The 20,673-nt window shown below is 52.1% G+C and overlaps 1 long non-coding RNA gene across 1 annotated transcript; it reads left to right on the forward strand.

Moving 5' to 3' along the window:
* Window positions 1–11,815: 11,815 nt before the first annotated feature.
* Window positions 11,816–15,332, forward strand: LOC113611579 (uncharacterized). The gene is made up of 2 exons (XR_003429507.1): window positions 11,816–12,495; window positions 12,690–15,332. It is a non-coding gene; the product is annotated as an uncharacterized LOC113611579 (long non-coding RNA).
* The last annotated feature ends 5,341 nt before the right edge of the window (window positions 15,333–20,673 follow it).

Below are 20,673 nucleotides of genomic sequence, written 5' to 3' on the forward strand. Positions count from 1 at the left end.
GGTAGGCACTGTTTGGGGGCTTGGGGTTCACACTGAACATTTCAGAAGCTGGAAGGAGGAAGCCATGTGTCCCGGTAATAGTGCGGTTCCAGGACTAGAGCTCCTCCCCTTGGGCGTCTGTGACAGTGAATGGGGTCCTCTGTGTGGCATGGGCAGCAGGACACCATGGTCGTGGGCACTTACATGAGGCATCTTGAGCCTCTTCTTGATGGGAATGATAATAGTACCCACCTCATAGGGTTATTAGGGTGCTTCAGGGTCTGGTGTTGACAGGCACTCGATAGGCATTAACTATTTTCATCATCTCTAAAAGTCCTGTATCTGGAAAGCTGGGTGGGAGAACGGGATCCACCTGAGAGGCCGGGCCCTGCCGCTGGCACACCGCCCCACCCCCCACCCCGCGCTGTGGTGGGGAAGGGAGCGCTGACAGCCTGGGGCCTGGCAGGCCTGGAGCCCTTCCTCTCACCCAGGCCCCTCTGCCCTCGCCACCTGTGCTAGTTTCCTAGGGCTGGTGTCGCAGATGGCCACGACCCTTTATTTTATTTTTTTGGCCGCTTGCGGGATCTTAGTTCCCTGACCAGGGATTGAACCTGGGTCCATAGCAGTGAAAGCTCTGAGTCCTAACCACTGGACCACCAGGGAATTCCCAACCATGGTCTTTTAAAACAACACACAGTGGGGACTTCCCTGGCAGTCTAGTGGTTGAGACTTCCCCTTCCAATGCAGGGGGTGTGGGTTTGATCCCTGGTTGGGGAGCTGGGATTCCACATGCCTCGCGGCTGGGAAGCCAAAACATAAAACAGAGGCAATGTTGTAGTAAATTCAATAAAGACTTTTAAAATGGTCCACATCAAAAATAAATGAATAAATCTTGAAAAAATTAGTCAAACAACACACAGGGAATTCCCTGGTGGTCCAGTGATTAGGACTCCATGCTTTCACTGCCGAGGGCTGGGGTTCTGTCCCTGGTCAGGGAAGTAAGATCCCACAAGCCGTGCACTATGGCCAAAAAAGTAAATAAATAAATAAAAATGAAACAACCCACATTCAGGATCTCACAGTTCTGGACGTCATAGTCTGAAATGAGTCTCCCTGGGCTGAGATCAAGGTGTCGGCAGGGCTGCATTCCTTCTGGAGGCTGAGGGGAGAATCCATTTCCTTTGCTCATGGCCCCTTCCTCCATCTTCAAAGCCAGTCATGTAACCTAACATTCATAGGCTCCGGGGTTAGGACGCAGATATCTTGAGGGGCCTTTTTCTGTCCACCACGCCACCTTCTCTGCCCCAGGGACCCAGGGCCCAGTCTGGATGCCAGTGCCTCAGGGGACAGGCCAGAGAACCCAGGAGGTCTGGGGGTTTCTCCTGCCAGCTAGGCCCACCTGCTTTGTGCTCCAGGCAGCGATGCTTGCCTCTTCTCTGCCCAGCTCTGACAAGGCCTCCCTGCGCTGTGGCCTGGTTGTCAGGGGAGCAGGAGTGGCTGCCGGTCTGTGCGAAGGCTCAGCAGACTCAGGGACCCCTCCCAGGGCCATGGAGGAACTTCTGCTCCAGGCTGGCCTCTCTGTGGCTAGCTCCGCCCAGGCCTCCTCTCCAGGGCCACCGCCCAGTCTCCCCCTAGTTCTACAGGTGTTCCATGGGCATAAATTCAGAACGTGTCTCTCCCACCCCACAGGTGCACACCATTTCAGTCACCAGAGGGCTCTCCTCCACAGAAGGGCCTTTGTGCTCTCCTGTGCCCACCAGACCGGCAGAAGGAGAGAAGGGGGGCACTGCCCACCCAGATCACCTCACTGTGCTTGTCGTTCCCCTGCCCTGCCCCCTTCTCCTAGGCTCAGTTCAGCCTTCACTGCTCGTGGCGTGCCGGCCACGGCCACTGCTCCAGGTGCAGCTGGAGAGAGACCGGCCAACCCCTGGAAACCCTGCCTTGTGTCCTGGAGGGGGGATATGCACACGCCAAGTTGGAGAGGCCTCTTGGTTCTCTGAGGGCCAGGGGCCCATGATCTCAATTCCATGCACCCGTGAGATGGCCAAAGGGGACAGGGGAGGGAGCGCCGCTGGGAACCAGATCCTGGTGGGCAAACTGGCTCTGCGTGGCCGGTAGGGCGGGTCCTGCAAGGTCCCCTGGGAGTCAGCTTCCTGGTCTGTGACGCGCTCTGACCCCCTCCCTTCCATACAGGTGGGGTGTTTTCCCACTGCCTCCCCATGGACACCCCAAGGTCGGGCCCTGGTTTAGCCATCCCCACGAGGCAGCACTGGCCCAAATCCAGGCTCCGTCGATGCTCAGCAATGTGGACAGAACAGTGAGGGCAGCAGCATCAACTCTGGGCCTCCCTCCCCCACCCTCTGCACCCAGACACGGGCCTGCCTGGGGCTGAGTCACCTGGACTGAACGAAGTTCAAGCTTCAGGGCCTTTCTTTGGCAGGAGTCTCTTCCGAGTCCCTGGGAGGGCCTAGCAGTGTGTTCTATGGTTTTGTAAAATTTATGAAAAAATAGGAATTAAATAATTTATTTTTTTGGCCACGCCACGTGGCTTGTGGGATCTTAGTTCCCTGACCAGGGATTGAACCCGGGTGCCTGGCAGTGAAAGTGCTGAGCCCTAACCACTGGACTGCCAGGGAATTCCCTAAATAATAATTTTTTTTAAAGGGGGCCCCTAAAATTATTTAAGCTTCAGGCCATACAAGTCCTGGATTGGTCCCTACGCACCAGACACACTGGCTCCACTTGGTTCTAGAACACGCCCTGCAATCTCCCTGCTCTGGGCCTTTGCTCTCCAACTGCCTCTCCATCTTGGCTTCTCAGCACACACAGCCCATTCCCTTCACCCTGGCTTGTGAGACTGGACGGCTGTCCTCCCCTGGGAACAGACTGGTCACTCAGTCACCCTATTTATTGTTGTCTCCTCCATCCCTGCTGTGCAGCCTTCAGCGAGTTACATCACATTTCTGGGCCTCCATTCCCTCATCTCTACACCGGAGTGGCACTACCTACTTCTTCAGGCTGGTGGCGGAGGTATGATGCCTATCTAATGGTTTCTTCTCCCACCCCACCAAGGGCAGAGTGCGGTGCTCTCGCACATCTGCAAATGAGAGGCAGGCACGTGGTTTCCAGAGGCAGGGGAAGTGGTCCGCAGGGTCAGCAGCCCCTCCCACCGTGTGGGGCCACAGGTCAGCTCTCTGACCTCAGTTTCTTCATCTGTGAAATGGAGACAATCACCCGCTTTCCAAGGTTGTGGGCGACATTGGGTGACAGATGTGAAAGCATCTGCGGCCTGCATGGCTGCCTCTGTGTGTGATCATGTCAAGTTCATTCAGTCACTGATCTCTTAAGACCCACCTCGCGCCAGGGCTCATTTTCACGCACCCTTCGTTCCCTCCTGCATGAGTTTCCTGGAGCTGCCATGACAAATCACCTCAAACTGGGGGCTGAAAACAAGACATTTATTGTCTCAGGTTCTGGAGGCTCCAAGTGCAAACCAAAGGTGTTGGTTGGCAGGGCCACGCTCCCTCTGGAAGCTGTAGGGGAATCCTGCTTCCTCGTTCCTTCCAAGCTCCTGGCGCTTTGCTGGCACTCTTTGGCCTCCCTTGGCTTTGCAGCTGCATAAATCCAATCTCTGCCTCACCATCACATGGCTGCTCCCTGTGTGTCCGTCTTCATGCGGGGTATGTCTGTCTTTTGGGGGTTGGGGGGTATCATATTAGTTTGCTGGGCTGCTGTAATAAAGCACCACAGACCGCGTCTCTGGGGCTAGAAGTCCGAGATCAAGGTGTCGGCAGGGTTGATTCCTTCTGAGGCGTCTCTCCTTGGCTTGCAGATGGCCGTCTTCTCCCTGTGTCATCACATGGTCTTCCCTCTGTGTGTGTCTGTGTCGTAATCTCCCCTTCTTATAAGGATGCCAGTCATGTTGGATCAGGGGCCCACCTTACTCCACTTTGTCTTAACTAATTACATCTGCAAGAACCCTATTTCCAACTCAGGTCATAGTTTGAGGTCCTGAGAGTTAGGACTTCAACTTTTTTTGGTGGGGAGGATGCAATTCAATCTGAAATACCACCCTAATGGTTTATTGTCGTGGTCTTCTTTGGGGCTTTTGAGAAGCAGTGGTGGCCTACTCCAGCCAGCCTGGCACATACAGCCTGGCTCAGCCAGCACCTGGCTGCAGTGGCCCCCCAGACCAGAAGAGGCCCAGCCAAGGCCACCCATGGAGGTCGGGGCAGTGGGACAGGGTCTTCCAGGCCCCCAGGCACCCCCTAACTTTTCAGGTAGCAGAGATGGCAAGGACAATCAACACAGGTAATCCCATTGTCCCTTCTGAGGCTGGGGCATTTCTGGGTCATCCTCCACCACTTACAGCCTCTGGGACACTCCTGTAGGTCTTCCCATTTCTGGCCTCTCTGGGCTAGCTGGGTACAGGCAGCCCTGGCCACACTGCAGCTCACCAGGAGGCCAGCTCAGATCCACCCACAGGAGGAGGGCTTCCTGCTTTGAGCTGCAGTGGCCCAGCAGCGTGCTGACACATGGAGAGATCCACAGGAGGCTGCAGCTGGGCAACCAGGGAAGCTTACATGCTCAGTCTGAAAAGATAAAGGCTCGAGAGACAAGACCATATAAAGCTGGGAAGGAGTGGGCTGGAGTGACCGTGCCAGGAAAGTCTGACACGTGTTAGTGAGTGACAAGGATTCTACATGCCCCTGCACGGGGAGTTGCAGAATGAATGACCAAGTCGCCCAAGAGGATGTCAGCTCAGAGTTCAGTCAGCTTTTCAGGGGACACTGGGGATGGGAACACAAAGGACCAGGAAATCAAGCCACTTTGCACATACATGATAGCCCTGATAGATAAGCCGGCCACACCCAACACAGGACAAAGGGGGAACAGACAACAGATGGGGTGGCAGTCAGTGATCCGGGAAGGCTTCCTGGAGGAGGGGGCCTGAAAGGTTCAGTAGGATAGAGACAAGTGGAGCAAAGTGAGAGGGTAAGGGGGCAGGGCAGTGGAGCCAAGCAAAGCCTGGCTGTGACCTTGATGCTGATGGACACTGAAAGCTCTGAGCCAAGGAAGGACAGATTCTCACTGCTCCTCCTTCTTCCAGGCCAGAAGGATGCCTTAGAGCCACCTGGCCCTTTCTCCCTGCCCAAATCAGCCCATTTCAGAGAAGGCAGGCAGGCTACCCAACATCACCCAGAACTGGGGTGTTGGGGCCGGGCCTGGGTCAGAAGTTCAGTTTTAGGCAGTAAGTCTGGTGCCCCGTGGTCCCCTGCTTTTCTGGCCCCCACCAGTTGACAATTCCTGGCGGAGGGTGGGTGGGTGGTGTTTGGAGGGGAGTTGGCCGCGGTCACTGTCTGTAGGGTGCTGGTCCGGCTGTGGCCGGCAGGGGGCAGTTGAGCCCGCCCTTTCCTCCTCCAGCTCGGCTGCAGAGGTGGAGCCGGCACTTCCTGTCCGGATCTACACAGCCTGGAACCCAGGGCAGAATGTGGGGTCCTTGGGTCTGGCGCTGCATGCCCACCCCCTCTCAGAGTGGGACCCCTGGCTCCTGACCGCTACCACCTTCCTCTGGTCCATGATCGGGGGTCCTGGACCTCCAAGAGCACCAGAAAGAGGGTTTTCCCCCTGTGGTCCCCAGTTGGTGAAGGGACCCACATTTTCCAAAGATCAGGATGCATGTCCCAAAAACAGATTCTGCTTTGGAATTTTTTTTTGGTTTTTTGTGAAATGAAAATCGAGTCAAAATATTTAAAACAAGGGCTATATGGGGGAATCTGGGAAGTGGGGTGGGCACACCCTGGGGCTAGTCATCTCCCTCCGGCTCCACCGCCTGCCCACAGGAGCTGACTGTCCCAAGCCCCTGCCCGCCAGGCGCCCCCCTTCCCAGCAGTCCCGCCCCTCTCTCAGCACCTCCTCCCCTCCCCCACCCATACTGAGTTCTTCAGCTGTTTCATTTTATTTTTAATTATTTATTTATTTATTTTTGGCTGCGGCTGCGTTGGGTCTTCATTGCTGCATGCGCATGGGCTTTCTCTAGTTGTGCAAGCAGGGGCTACTCTTCATTGCGGTGCACGGGCTTCTTGTTGCGGTGGCCTCTCTTGCTTGCAGAGCACGGGCTCTAGGCACGCAGGCTTTAGTAGTTGTGGCACGTGGGCTCAGTAGTTGTGGCTCGCGGGCTCTAGAGCACAGGCTCAGTAGTCATGGCGCACGGGCTTAGTTGCTCCGTGACATGTGGGATCTTCCCGCACCAGGACTCAAACCCGTGTCCCCTGCATTGGCAGGCGGATTCTCAACCACTGCTTCACCAGGGAAGTCCTCTTGAGCTATTTTAAACTACTTGTCAAAGGTATAATTTGCAAGTGGGAGAATAATAATAGTCCCAGCTCTCCCCAGGACTTCTGTGTCCCCTGCCCATTTGACCGTTGCATTTGGGGGGTGGGCCATGACTGCTGACTCTCTGGGTCAGTAAGAGCACAGGCCTCCCTCAGATCATTAAGGTCAGCAGCCTCCAGGGGCAGATGGACCGCTCGGAGGGGTTTGCTCTGCCCACAGAAGCCACGGCACCACACACACGACTCTCGCGGATGCCACTCAGGCAGGCCAAGGGGAGTCAGAACAGAAAAGTCTCCTTCAGAGGTTCGAGGACAGTCTGAACAACCAGCGCTCCAGTGCGGTCACGTGGGGGAGAAACAGGCTCGGGCATGAAGACGTTTCCATCCACAGGGATGGAGCTGAAGCGGGCCCCCGCAGTGGGGGAGGCAGGCGGGCCCAGGAGACAGAGTGTTTCCTGGGGGGGCTGTGCAGCCCTAGGCGTGGGAGGTGGTGCGTGTCAGCACCACCTGGCTCCTGAGCCAGAGGAGCTGTTGCCAGGAATCCTGATGGGTAGGGCTTGGGGCGAGGCTGGCAAGATGGACACAGGCCAAAGGGTGGGGCCTACAGAAGCTGGGACTTGCTTAGTCTGCAACAGGGAGGCTGGCCGAGGAGGTCTGGGGGCCACTGGTGGGGCAATGCTTGTGGGACCAGCTCCCTCATTCCACAGGCCTTCCCGGGGCTGGGGGCTGGGGGCGGGGGGCTGGGGAGTGAGGACACAAGCGCTCGGCATCGGGTGGGGGAGGGGGACAAGTGGGTCCGGTGCGCACTCAGGGGCAGGGGCTTCAGGACACAGGGAGGCGACCATGAGACAGTGAAGGTGCTGGCAAGAGAAGGGCAGTGTGAGCTCCAGGCAGGAGGCCAGCTGGGGCAAGGCTCAGGGACAAGGGGGGTGGGGTAGGAGGGCTGAGGCACCAAGGGCCTGATGCCCTTGAACGGAGCAGGGAGTCCCAAAGGTCAGATGTAGGAGACTGACACCATCAAAGTGACTTCCTGGAGGCGAGGCCCGAGGACAGGCCTGGCCCTAAGCACAGAGGGCTCACAGTTGGAGCTGCAGCAGTCGCTAGGTAAGGGCTTCAGGAACCCAGAGCCCACAGGCCCTGCGACCCCCAGTGGAGGCATGGGTCACATGTGTGAGAAGCCCTCTCCTAACTTAGGATACCCTCGCTGCTTCTCCCCTCTCCTTTTGACACACATGGGCCCCAAAAATGAGAGCATGAAATGCAGGTGGGCTGGCCCACTTCCTCCTCTGCTTTATAAACCAGGGCCTGGGGAGTATCCACCCCCACGCCCTCTCCCTCGAGTGCCTCCTGCCAACGTTGGCCGAGAGACGCTCCCCTGGCTCTTTAGCTGCGCCAGACCCTTCGTGTGAGCTGCTGGGCCCAGGCCACAGGGAGCAGCGCCTCCCCTTTCTCCTCCTCTCCAGACCTGGGAGTCCAGGGCTGGACAGGCCCCCAGATCTGGGCCTGTCATGGAGTTTGTGGGCCTGCTGCTGACCTGAGAACTCATTTCCTTCCTTCAATCAGTCCAGAAACATCACAAGTATTTACTGAGAGCCTCACAGTGGACAGTGACCTTTACTGTAATATTGATGATTGTTTGGTCAACACATTGATGGAGGTCTGCTCCATGCCAGGGCCATTTCATGGACCTGCTGGGCACAGAGAACCGGGGGAGTACAAAACAGACAGAAACCCCTCACTTGAGGGGCTCAATGAGAAGGTGACCTCTGAGCAGAGGCCAGAAGGAGCTGAGGGAGGGCTGGGCCAGGAGGCCACTGGGGGAAGCACTTTCAGGCAGAACAGTATTCATCAGAATTATGAAGTGAGAACAACAAGGAAAGCACGCTGGGGGAGGTTAAGGGCCTGCCAGGGTCATGCTGCAAGGTGGGGTGGGGGGACCGGGCCAGAGCCCAGGCTGAGGCCCTGCTTCCTGCCAAGGCTGGAGAGGCCAGTGGGTGCTGGGCGGGGAGTTCCTGTTTGTTGTTCCTGCTGGGCTGCTGTGAGGTGAGTCAGGGCAGGAAGGGCTCTCAGCCAGCACGCGGTGACTATGCAGTTCCTCACCCAGGCTCACCCAGGTCCTGAAACCACGGGCCTCAGGGCTCAGAAGGAAAAGGCCCCAGACAAGAGTCTCCTGTGAGTGGAGAGCCCAGGGTGATCCAGGAGGCCACGGTTCTGGAACTGGACCTGTGGGGATGGTGGCAGGGCTCTGGCACATTCTCTAGTGGCAGCAGCAATACTGTCATCCTTCTACCCATATTGAACCTCAAGTATCACCTCTTTCTCACGCTCCTTTTTTTTTTTTTTTTTTTTTGGTTGTGCTGTGCATCTTATGGGATCTTGGTTTCCTGACCATGGACTGAACCAGTGCCCCGTTCTGTGGAAGTACAGAGTCCTAACCACTAGACCGCCAGGGAAGTCCCTCACCCCTCTTCTTCTGTCTCCTGGGTCCTTTCTCGGGCTGATGTGTGTTCGCAAACAACAGAGCTGAGCTAGCTTCAGAACAAGAATGCGAGGTGACCACAGCTGTGAGAAAAGGCTTGGAGCCCGGGTCCTGGCCCTGAAATCTGTATGTTGCCCAAGGGGTCCTTCCTCTCCTCCTTACCCCTGCAACCCTGAGCCCCTAAGTGGGCTGCCCAGGAACGAGCAGGCCTCCGCCACCCACCTGGGCGGGGCAGACCTACCACCACCCAGCCCCACCCAGGGAACCAAGGTCCTCTGTTTACTGCTGTTTACTGGAACAGCTTGTTTTGATCTAGAAAAATCTGCTGACGCACTGGCCGCCCTGCCCTCCCCCTCTGTCAGGGTGGAAGTATTTTTAGCCTCATTTGCAGAGAAAGAGGCAGAACCCAAGCCCCACATTTATCCACCTTACTGTGAGTACTGCCTTGGCCCCTTCAGGCAGGACAGAGAGGTCCCTGTGTGGTTTTCTACCCTCATCCCTCCTCAGACACATTCCATCTCCAAAGAACCCCGAGGCCAGTAGAAACTGAAACCAGGACCCACTGAAACTGTGCCATTTTGTCCTTGAAAATGGAGTTGGGCCCCTCCAGACACAAGGGCACAAAGCAAGGCCTTAGTTCCTTTTGTGTTGGGACTCCTACGCTTTGTAGTATCCTAATGCTTTGTGTGTTGCTAATTCCACTGACTCCTGCTCTAAATCTAAGACAGTTTGTTTCTGGAATTTGGGAATAATATGTGTGAATGAGGAAGGTTATGAGACCAGGTAGAGAACAGCAAGCTAAGACATGAAGTTGGGCCTGGGAAGCTGACACACAGCAATTCCCACCGCCTCTCAGGCGCCGCCGTGTACTTAAATAAAGGGCTGAGCCCAGTCTGGCCCAGTGACACAGCATAGAAGGCACTTGCTTGCTATTACACACACCTCCCGGCCTTTCTAGAACACTCTGACAGGCAATTCCCTCTTTCCACACTGTTCTTTCAGGCCAAGTCTTCCCAACCCACCCCTAGCAATGTTGCCAGTTCGAGACGGATGAGGCAGATCTTGGGGAAAAGTGAGCTGCCAGAAGCTTTCCCTGGCAGGAGAGGGCAGCTGAGCAGCCCTGTGAACAACCCTGGGCTTGCCACGTACTCGACGTTCTGTGACAAGGGTCACAGGAGAGTCACCAGTTTCCCAAGGACTCAGGGAGGGTGCCCCTGCTGGGCCCGGCCCCGCCTGCAGATGCCATCTCATAGAGGCAGGGGAAAAAACCTGCCCCAGTTTCCCCCTTGCTGCCAAGGGAGCCTGTTGTCACAGGTGGGTTTGTTTGGGGTGTGGGTGGTTACCCCGGGAGGAGACAAGCCCTTCTCAGTTGTTCCGCACCACTGTCTTTCCCGCTGTGCGCAGGGGCTTCAGGGCTGAGAGGAGGCCCCCGGGGGGGGGGAGTGCGGGGTCTGGGGCTGTGGCTCCTCCTCCCGCTGGTCCCACACTAGCAAGGGAGACGCCAGCGACCCATTTCAAAATGGGTCGCCTTGGTGGAGGGGACAAGAGTTCACCGGTTTGCTTTTGCCTCCGCTTTGAGAGACGCAGGTTGGGGGACTGCTCCACGTGGGCAGCCAGCGAAAAGTGCCCCCAGCAGCCACCAGACAGGCTCCCTGAGGACCATCACGGGCTGTAAACTGACCTGGATAAACTAGTTTTTTTCCCCAAATCTCCTTTTTCCCCACCTCCCAACCCAAAAGGAAAGCGGGTTGAATACCTATACTCTTTTGGTCTTGTTGCCACGCGATTACACGTATTGTTTTCTGCACAAACAAGATCTTGCTTTTCACTACCTTGCATCTGCCTTTTCCCATTTAATACATAATGAATAATCATCAAGTATTCTTACCCAGCAGGGACAACTTTTCTGAGGAAATACTTCAAGCCTCCAAGCCCCTGGTAACAGAGAATAACAAAGCCACGACACACGCCCCTCAAGCTACCTAGCAGCAACGCGGTGGCTTAACTTTTTTTTTTAATTTATTTTTGGCTGCGTTGGGTCTTGGTTGCTGCGCACGGGCTTTCTCTAGTTGCGGCGAGCAGGGGCTTCTCTTCGCTGCGGTGCGCAGGCTTCTCATTGAGGTGGCTTCTCTTGTGGCGGAGCACAGTCTCTAGGCGCGCGGGCTTCAGTAGTTGTGGCACGTGGGCTCAGCAGTTAAGACTCATGGGCTCTAGAGAGCGGGCTCAGTAGTTGTGGCACACGGGCTTAGTTGCTCCGCGGCATGTGGGATCTTCCCAGACCACGGATCAAACCCGTGTCCCCTGCATTGGCAGGCGGATTCTTAACCACTGCGCCACCAGGGAAGCCTGGGGCTTAACTTTTTAATGAACTTTTAAAATTAAAAATCACAGCAGGGTTTCTTAACCAGAAACACTAAGCACAGCTACGGGTGTGGCTCCCCGTAGGCGTGTCCCTGGATCCAGCCTCGCGGAGCTCGGGCCGCCCCACCCCCACACTCCCACACCGCAACCGGCGCGCCTCAGCACTGACATCACAGGCGCTCACGAGGCCCAGCCGACGCCCGAGGAGTCACGCGCTTCCGCCCCACCCCCACAACGCCGCGGGGAGTGATGCGCCCTCTGCAGAGATCCCTCCGCCGCCGCCTGGAATTTTCCAGACGCTCTGCCGGCCCTTCTTTCGGGCTTCTTCTGGGCGGGGTGACCTGAGGCGACCCCAAAAGTTCCCTTAGACTCGAAAGAGCAGCCCCAGCCCTCCTCCCCCCCCCACCTCCAGGACCGGGGTGCCTCCCCAACCCTGGCACCATCACCGGCCGAAAAGAGGGCTTACCCTCCCTCCCCGTTGGAATCCGCCTCCCTAAGTGACCTTGAGATCTGTCGTCGATCTCAGGAAGTACTTGCTAAGGAGAGTGGGGGATAATTGGGGAATCTGAGAAGGTGGACACGCCGGAAGAGCGGCAGCCGTCCCGAATCGTGTCCTTGGCCAGGGTCGGGGAGGGACTTTTTTCCGGTGGCAGGGGAGGAGTCGTCCTGTTGAGCAATGCCCTGGGTAACGCGGCCCAGGCCTATAAAGGCAAAAGTTGTGGCCCGTCTGGCAGGAGTTAGCGACAGGGAGGGCGGGGGCCCTGGGCTTAGTTTTGGGGGAGGAGGTGGCCAGTTTAGGGTCTCAGGGGACAGGTGGGGGAGATGGCAGAGTTAGATGGGACTGGGGGGGTGGGGGGTGCCAGGAGAAGGAAGGTTGAAGGGGAGACTAGATGTTGGGGGAACTGTGCTGGGAAGAGCTGCGTTGGAAGTGCCCACAGTAACCCGTGGGGGAGGAGAACACCCCAGGCCTGGCTGTCGCAGCTGCCTGCTGGAGAAGGGGGGCCTGACCTCTAGGAGGGCGCCGCTGCTGTGTAGGCTGAGCGGCCCCCAGTGCCCTGTTTTGTATGGAAGGAGGAAGGCAGAGAGACGGGAGGAGGAGGCTGACGGTACCGCGGCCCTTGCTGGAGACACACTTGGGCAGTCGACGCCCTGAAAATTTGCAGGAAAGCAGGCAGTGGGGTACAGGGACGCAGATAGGCAGGGAGGGCAGAACCTGAACTTGTCAATACCAGCAGCCCCCTTTTTTTCCAGACAGAGGGTTGTGAACCCGCCTGGGGATGAGGCCTGGTGTTGTGGAAACTGAACTTAGCTTCGCGGGGCTGACAGTTCTGGCCCAGGGCGGTATGTAATTCTGGCTCGGTCTGGGACAGGGTCCAGCCAGGCCCAGCTGGGTGGAACCCAGGTCTCGGTGTGAGGGTGGTCTAGGGAGTGATGGAGGTCACGTGCCACCCTGAGCGGTTACTGGTATGGCGCCTCGTGTATCTGACAGGCGGGAGCTGTAGGCAGACAAAATTGACGCCCACTTTATTTTCCAGGTGGCAGTGCACCCCTTTGGACTTTTCCTCTAGGTTCCATGCTTACCTCTTCTGTGACCTCACTCTACCCTTCCTCCTCCCTCTTAACTCTCTCGAGGTTACCCCTTCACTTAAAACGTTGCTTCTGGTAATCTGGTAAGCCGGGAAAGTTGCTGGAGTCCCTGCCGGAGTCGGTATTGTCGGTAATCCCGAAGGAGGAGAGGCGTCCCCAGCGGAGACTCTGGGTGGGCGGGTTGGTCTTGCTTGCCGGTGGAGAGGGTGGGGATGGAAGGTGCACCCTTGGGTGGGCCCACAGCGATGGTACCAGCTGAAAGCTACAGAAATGCTTCATAGACCGTGGTTTGTTACTATAGCGTTCATCATGGCAAGCTGGTGGCACCAGGAGAAATGGAGGCCCTGGCCAGTGTGAGTCGTAGCCGTGCAGGAGGGGAGACCCTGGAGGAGGAGAGAGCCCGCCTAAATTGATGTCTGCAGATTGAATTTCCAGAGGCTTAGGAGGAGGAGTTCTCCAATGTCCTGTTTCCAGGCCTTGCTCAGGAAGCCCTGTATTCATTCAGGAGCCCACCCTTTAAGGTTTTCAGATGAGCTTATGAGGGGGCAATCTTTAAAAGTCCAAAGCAGATGCATCCGGGGCCTTCAGCAGATGTGTTGCTTTGAGTGTGTAATCCGGGAGCAGCGATCTCTGGGCACGTGAATGCCAGCAGGCACCTTTCCTGTTCCGGGGTGGAGGTTTTCAGATGCTGCATCTTCTCAATTCAGCCTCCTGTTGTACTAGTTCTGTGCTACGAACCTTGCTCCCAGAGAACTCTTAAGCTGTAGAACATTTTAACGCGATGCCACAACACAGAGCGCTGCCTTGTAGACGGAGCTTGCAGATGCGTCCCAGTGACCCTCTCATCTACCCGCCCGCCTTCCTGCGCGTTGGCCGGAGGAATTCTTAGTGTGATGATATAATCTGTGTGTTGGGAAAGTGTCCAAGATTGAATGCCTTAGGCAAATACTTAAATGAGCCAACTGGCAAATTGAGGGGGTCATTGTACTGTGCTGGAGGTGCGGGTTGGTCATGCCCCAATTGTGATAGAAATGGCAGGTCTAGTTTGGGCATTCCTACTAAGAAGGGAGTGGTCAGGATACCGGTAGTGATCTTTGATTCATCTTGCTCTTTGTGTTTTTTAACTTCAGTTTTACTTGATCAGATTTGAGAGTAATCTCAAATGGGAGGACCCTGAGGTGAGGGGTGGTGGGGAGGGAAAAGCCTGCCGCAGGTGCTGGGAGGGGTGGGAGGGGTGGGCGTGAAGAAAGGGAGAAGGGGGGAGGGTTGTGGTTAGGTGTGGGTTGTAGAGGGTGGGAGTGGTAGGGAATGTGGGTTGAAGGGAATTCTCTGGAGAAAAGATCAGTAGACAGAGCTCTGGGGAATTATATAGAGCTCATGGGCAAAGAAATTACTAGTTAATAGTAAATTGTTAATGCTAGTTAAATTATCGCTTGGAAGCACAGAAAACAGTTGCTTGGAAACTTTCTAAAATGCTTAAAACTCTGCTAAGTGCAGGGGAAAAAGCAAAACTGCTTTGCTGCAAGATGGGGAAGACGGAAAAGGTAACTGAAGACCTGGTTATTGGTGGCTTGAAAGATTGGTGTCAGAAACTTGCATCAGCAGGTTAACATCCTTCACTGCTTTCAAGCTTCTTACGTGGTTTATCTGGAGATGTGTGGTATTTGGGAGAGGTCTTGGAAGAGACTTTAAATACCCATATTGTGGGCTTTTAAAGTAAGCTTGAGGTTTTGGAGTGCACTTAAGATGGTGAGATGTACTCTTCTGGGTTTGCAACATTTTTTTTCACTGAGGTTTTGCAGTTGAAAACTTGAGCAAAGTGAAAATGCAATGATTTCTAAAGGAATTTTGTGTTACTTCCTGCCTTATAAGCACATCTCTTTGTGATGAGTATTAATTAGAAACAGCAAGAGTTTTTACTTTTCGTCGTCATTGTAACAAGGAGAACCTAATGACTCTGTGATCACTGTAAAATTACTGTCATGTTTGGTAGCAAACACTCCATGTAGGCTTGCTAAGGTTACAGTTAGTAACCCACTGTCTCTTTAGTTTGAATGTTTGTGTTTTTTAAGTGATAACCGTATTAGAGGGGAAACTATCAGCCAAAATCAGTTTGGGAAATAAGCAAAACGGGATGGGGAGGTGCTTTATTACTAGATTATGGTGTGTTTGTGAAAATTCAGGGAAAGATCCGAGTCCTTTGTGATAAAGTAATACCAGTGGCTTTTTTATCTTGTCCTTCTTCCCATTGAATTTCACTTTGAAAATTTTAAATCCCCAATATTTATACACTTGGCATCTTTCTAGGTTCTCTTTTTAATGTTTAAAAATATGTTGACGTGATCAGTTCTTAACCCGTGATTTGGGCATGATATAGTAACTGTCATTGGAATTTAAAGAATACTAGTCATGCATGTATGGGGAAATGGTAAGCTGTTGTGAAATTGAAACTGTAATAAAAGTAGGAGGAAAAAGTACTTTTATGTTGCTCTGTATGGGAAGAACCAGTCTTGTTACACCATGTATGTGACTCATCATCATTCTTCCCCTTTACAGCATGAATAAAGGTTTGAGTTCTAAACTCATTAGAATTGTTTGTATTGCTATGTTATATTTTTTCAACCCTGATCTTGTCTGTATATCAAGTTGCCTTCATAAAGAGACTGTGGAGTCAGGTGCCCACCAGCAAGCTGCCTGTGCGGGGCTCACGGCCCTGCCAAGAGTGGGCACCGCTGATCTTGTCTGTGTATCAAGTTGCCTTCATAATGAAGTTGAATGTACCTTCACATTGGAGATTTAGGCCTAGATGTACGAAAGTAGCTCCACATTGAGGGCGTGGAGTGGAGTGTGCTAACCTGAAACAACTGGCACATCCTGAATGGCCTGCAGTCTGGTGGGTGGGGAGGGGCTCTGCTCACTGGGCGTGTGTGATGGTTGCGCACAATGTGATGTAAACCGCCAAGCCAATGAAGGTCAGTGTCGAGGTGGGGGGTACTTCGTGACACCCTGGAATTTTACCTGGGTATATTTCCAAATGGTATTGTCAAAAAGGGGACCGCCTTATTCCTGTTTGCTTGGAGGAAACAAGCTAAATAGAACGGACATGTAATACGTATTTGATGTATGTATTTGTGGTCTTTGGGAGGCTGGAATGTATCTGGGATTTGGGTTTAACGCACATAATTCTAATTTTACTAAAGAATTTGACGTTCCCTTAAAGTTTTTCCTTTTGGTGAGTGATAAAAGAATTTGGGCTAAGTTGTGTCTAAGCGCTGTGCTAAGCAGGCCAGGACTACGCCCAGGGCGTGAGTAGAGCGTTTGGAATCCAGAGTATGTGTTGTGATTCTAAGTTGATCCTGTGTCCTGGGTGGGGAAGGCACAACAGCAATGCATCCTGGGAGCTCATTCTTGTACCGCTGTTCTGTGTTCATTCTTTGGGGCCATAAGGTTTTGCTTCCCAGCAGACAAACTTTGGGCTTGGAATAGAAACCACTGCCAGCCTCTGCTGAGGCTGTTGTTTCCAAGGGAGTGGAAAGGGGAATGCGACAGGCTGTGACCAAAACAAAGGCCAGGGAGAGCAGCTGTTGTCCTCACTGGCGCCTCCTGTTTGCCTGCCTCCTCTGTCCACGTGAGCCCTCATGTGTTTTTTCCTGAGACGCTGGAGTTAGGGGCCCACCAGCAAGCTGCCTGTCCAGGGCTCACAGCCCTGCCAAGAGTGGGCACCGCTGTGCAGCTACCTTACCCTTGCTTTTTACCTCGTCCTCCTCCACCTGCCTTGCCCTCTTTTCAGAACTTGTTTCTCCTCTTGTTTTTATATGGTGATTACTAAACTCTTGCTTCCAGACTTGAGGGTAATTGCTACCAGCGCCTCTGGGTACTGTTTCTTAGCGACTGTGGTGGGCTGATAAAGAATTTCTCCACAGGGGTATAAGTGTTTGTCATTGGAAGGGGTTGTAAAGTACAGGCGCACAGCAGGCAGCTGAAGGCTATGCCCTTGCCCTCCTGGCCTCTGCTCTGTCTGGGGCCCCTGGGCCTGTTCTTTACCCTTCACTATCCTCAGGTAGGGTGGGATAGGGCGCAGGTGTTGATGGCAGTGTTGGTGATCTTTGCTAATCAGCTTGCATCCTCGTATGTAGATCTGACCTCAGCCTTCCCTCTGAACTCTCAGAGGTGGTGGATCGTACAATGAAATTCAGTGAGTGGGCTTGTGGAAGTTAGGTAGAAAATGGTGATCTGATGCAAATTAAAAGTGATGGGGTGTAAGAACATCAAGAGTTGAATTCGGAAGTTCTTTCAAAAAGGAATAGCCTGAGAGGAAGCATTGGTTGAGGCTCCTCTGTGGGCCCAGGTTGGACACACTAACTGCAGAAATGGCCTGTGTTACCAAAGGGGTTGGATGGTAACTGCCCTTCCCCACCCCCCCCACCTCACCCCGTTGTCTGCCCTTGGTTTGTCTTATGGCCGTGAAGGGACCCCTAGGACCTCTTAGGCATGCCAGGGCTAACCTCTCTGACTGTACTTTAGTTTCTGGAGGAAATGTTAACCTCTGGCCTTGAGCAGTACTTATTATTGTGCAGTGCTGACATTAAATGAAATGCCAAAACAGGCTTCAGGTATCTGTGGTATATTTTAAATGTTCACATTTAACACAAAAATACACTGATGCAGTTTGGAAATGGCAAGAGGAAGGTAGCAAAAATAAGAAAGATGTGAAGATGTGTGTCCCAGGGAGTGTGGCCTTGACCTTTCTCTGGGTGAGGAGGAAGCCCCCCTACCACCTTGTCTTATGCGTAGGACACTGCCTGCTGGAGGCCTCTACCCTCTAGGGCCCCTCAGGGCTGCACCGACTTCCCTCTTCTTTTCTTTTAAATAACTCTTAGTTGAGTTTTCATGTTGTAAAAAGGGTTTATTATTGTAAGGTTTACAAATAAAATTGATATAAACAAAATCCTCAGTAATCTGTTGACAGTTGTTGGCATCTTTGCTTCTAGAGGTTTGTTCCCCTATGCATAGGATATATGCCTTTTTATACAGAAGTGGAATTATGCTGTAAATTCTGTTGTGCAACTCTTTTCACTTAATATACAATGAACATCTTTTCCTGGCACTGGAAGCATCTTTTGTAGTGACATAATGTCTATTGTATGCCTCTATCAATTTAATCTCATTTAGATGACATGTGAGTTATTTTCCAGTTTTTCTTCTCTTAGGAAGTAATGGTGTGATGACCCCTGTAGCTCAAACTTTTATCACATCTGATATTTCTTTGGGATACATGAATACATTTCTACACGCGAATTGCCTATGTCAGATTTCTTAAGACTTTAGGTTCCTATTGCTGAATTGCCCTCCAGGGAGGGATTTTGTAAATTAGCATTCTCACTCTTGAGGTAAACCTAGCTGTCTCCCCTTTTTCTCAGAGTGGGTAGTGTCATGCTAAAAACCTTTGCTTCCTGAGTGGATCCAGGCTGCTTTACCAGGGGGTGTGCGCAGTTAGTGACACTGAATATCTGTGTGTTCATTGGCCACCTGCAGTGTTATTATGTGCGTGTGCGTGTGTGACTTTACACTTCCTAATGGTTCATTTTTCTATCGATTGTTTTGTAAAAGCACTTACATGTTAATAATGCTTCGTATGTTTGATGCAACTATTTTTCCCAGTTTGTACGTTGCCTTTTCATTTGTTTATTGTGTTTCAAACGTACAAAAGTTACAGTTTTTCTGAGGTTGTCACTCTTTATGGTTTCTGTACTCGTGTTATGCTTAGATCTCTCCTACCCCAAAAGTGTATACATATTAATCTGTGTTATTTTGTGACAGTTATATGGTCTCATTTTTTACATTTAAACATACAATCCAACCGGAGTTTACTGTGCAGCCTGTTGTGTGTGTGTAGTAGGGGAGGCTTGCTCCCCCCCAGTGCCCACGTCCCTGTGGCCAGATGGAGTGGCAGAGAGCGTGCCCTCCGCTGGGAGGCTAGTTGTCGCAACGGGACGGTTCACCGAAGACCTGAGGGGCAGGTGGCTGCTGTGTTAACAGCGCCCAGCAGGCAACCCTGGGTGCAGGCGGGGTACTCAACAGCAGGTGCAGACAGACAGATGTGGTTCTGCTCCTGACTTGGGAGCTTTATGACTGGGAGTACATTACTGAGCCTCGCCGGGCCTGTTTTCCTCACCTGTGAGATGTAGATTTAGGCCTAGATGTACGAAAGTAGCTCCACATTGAGGGCGTGGAGTGGAGTGTGCTAACCTGAAACAACTGGCACATCCTGAATGGCCTGCAGTCTGGGAGGTGGGGAGGGGCTCTGCTCACTGGGCGTGTGTGATGGTTGCGCACAATGTGATTACTGTAATTACTGTCTGTTTTACCGCCTGATGTACCATCTGCGTTCTTCCTCTTGGACCATTTACCATATAAAATTTCTGTATTGATTTGTATAAAGATCTTGAAGCTTTTGCCAGTAGTTGTCAAACTTAATCTCATTTTTTCCTTTTCTATTTGTGCTCAAAAAGTATCTATTATACAAAAACTTTTTAAAAGTTGTTGTAACGAGTCTAATAATAACAAATGGGGTGTTGGGTTTGCTTCTGATGACTTTTTCTTTCATAGCTAAACATGTATGTGCTGCCACATTACAATAAGTGCTTTTCTCCATTTAAGGGGTTATGGATCCAGCCTATAAAGTGTATAAATTAATCACCCTGATAAAGTTGAACTATCAGGCTTTTACTGAGTAAATACTGTCCTTGCTCTTTTGTTCCAGGTCTTGTCAATAGCAGCTTCTTGTAATTATCTGCTTGAATCTGCTTCTCAAATTTTTTGTCTCTAGTTTTTGTTGTTTCTAATCAAATGCAATGAATTTTAATGACTGTTACTATTCATTAGGTTATAAAATCTAGTAAGTGGAAGCTATGATACTCCTCTCAAGGCAAGAGTATTCCTTCTCCTTGTTGGAACTTGAGCACACAGAACTGGGTTAATCTTTGGTTCAAGACATAATATGGTTCTCTTTTATTTGGTTCCTTGATGTTTTTAATAACGTGGCAAGCATTTTTGAATCTTCTGTTCGCTGTATAAACAGGACTTTAGACAGTAACTTCCTCTGCTTGTGTGGTTCTGGTCCTCTCCCCCATCTCCCTCCCTGCCTCCCTCTAGGCCAAAGTAATCATCATCCTCAATACTAGGTTTATCTTTTACTTGCTTTCTTCTGATATAACTTTGCAAAAAGAAAAAACTTACCTAAATGTGTTTTTTAAACTATAATTTTCATTTCAGTTGTTTTTAATTTTATAGAAAAGGTATTATGTTGTATATAAGCTTATGGAATTATTCTCATTTAATGATTTTAAGATTCATCCTTTACCGTGTGTGTAGTTCATTTGGAGTCTCTATGTGACTGTAACACAATTAACCGATTTTTCCCATTGCTTCTCTTACTCTGGTCAGTGTAATTGGGTAAGTGGTAGGTGGATGCTCTCATGTTATACAGAATGAAAGCCTGACTGACCGGGGCGGCACCACCAATATGCACCGCTACCCTCACCCTGCCTGCCGCTTTTCCTGCCGGACCTTTTTCTGTACGTTTTTATCCACATCTAGTATTCAAAGAACATAGGTTATAAGTGGGAAGATACTGTTTTATACTGTATATCATTATCGACTTGCTTTTTTCACTTAGCAATAGGGAGAGTCACATGAGTACATGTAGAGCTGCCGTCATTGTATTAAGCTGCTGTGTCGTATTCCTTTACCTGGACGTTCCACGAGTTATTTAGCCATTCCGCTACTGCTGGATATTTACACTCTTTCCAGTCCTTTCGGTTGCTGTGTGATCATCATCATGTGTGCTCCGTGTGCCCGCACATGAGTGCCCACACGTGAGAATAGGTATCAAAAAGTGGAATTGCTGGGTCAGACATTTTGCTCAATTCC

This window comes from Aethalodelphis obliquidens, unplaced genomic scaffold (genome assembly GCF_003676395.1).
Source record: "Aethalodelphis obliquidens isolate GAN/ISIS:26980383/991018 unplaced genomic scaffold, ASM367639v1 scaffold69, whole genome shotgun sequence".
Classification (NCBI taxonomy): domain Eukaryota; kingdom Metazoa; phylum Chordata; class Mammalia; order Artiodactyla; family Delphinidae; genus Aethalodelphis; species Aethalodelphis obliquidens.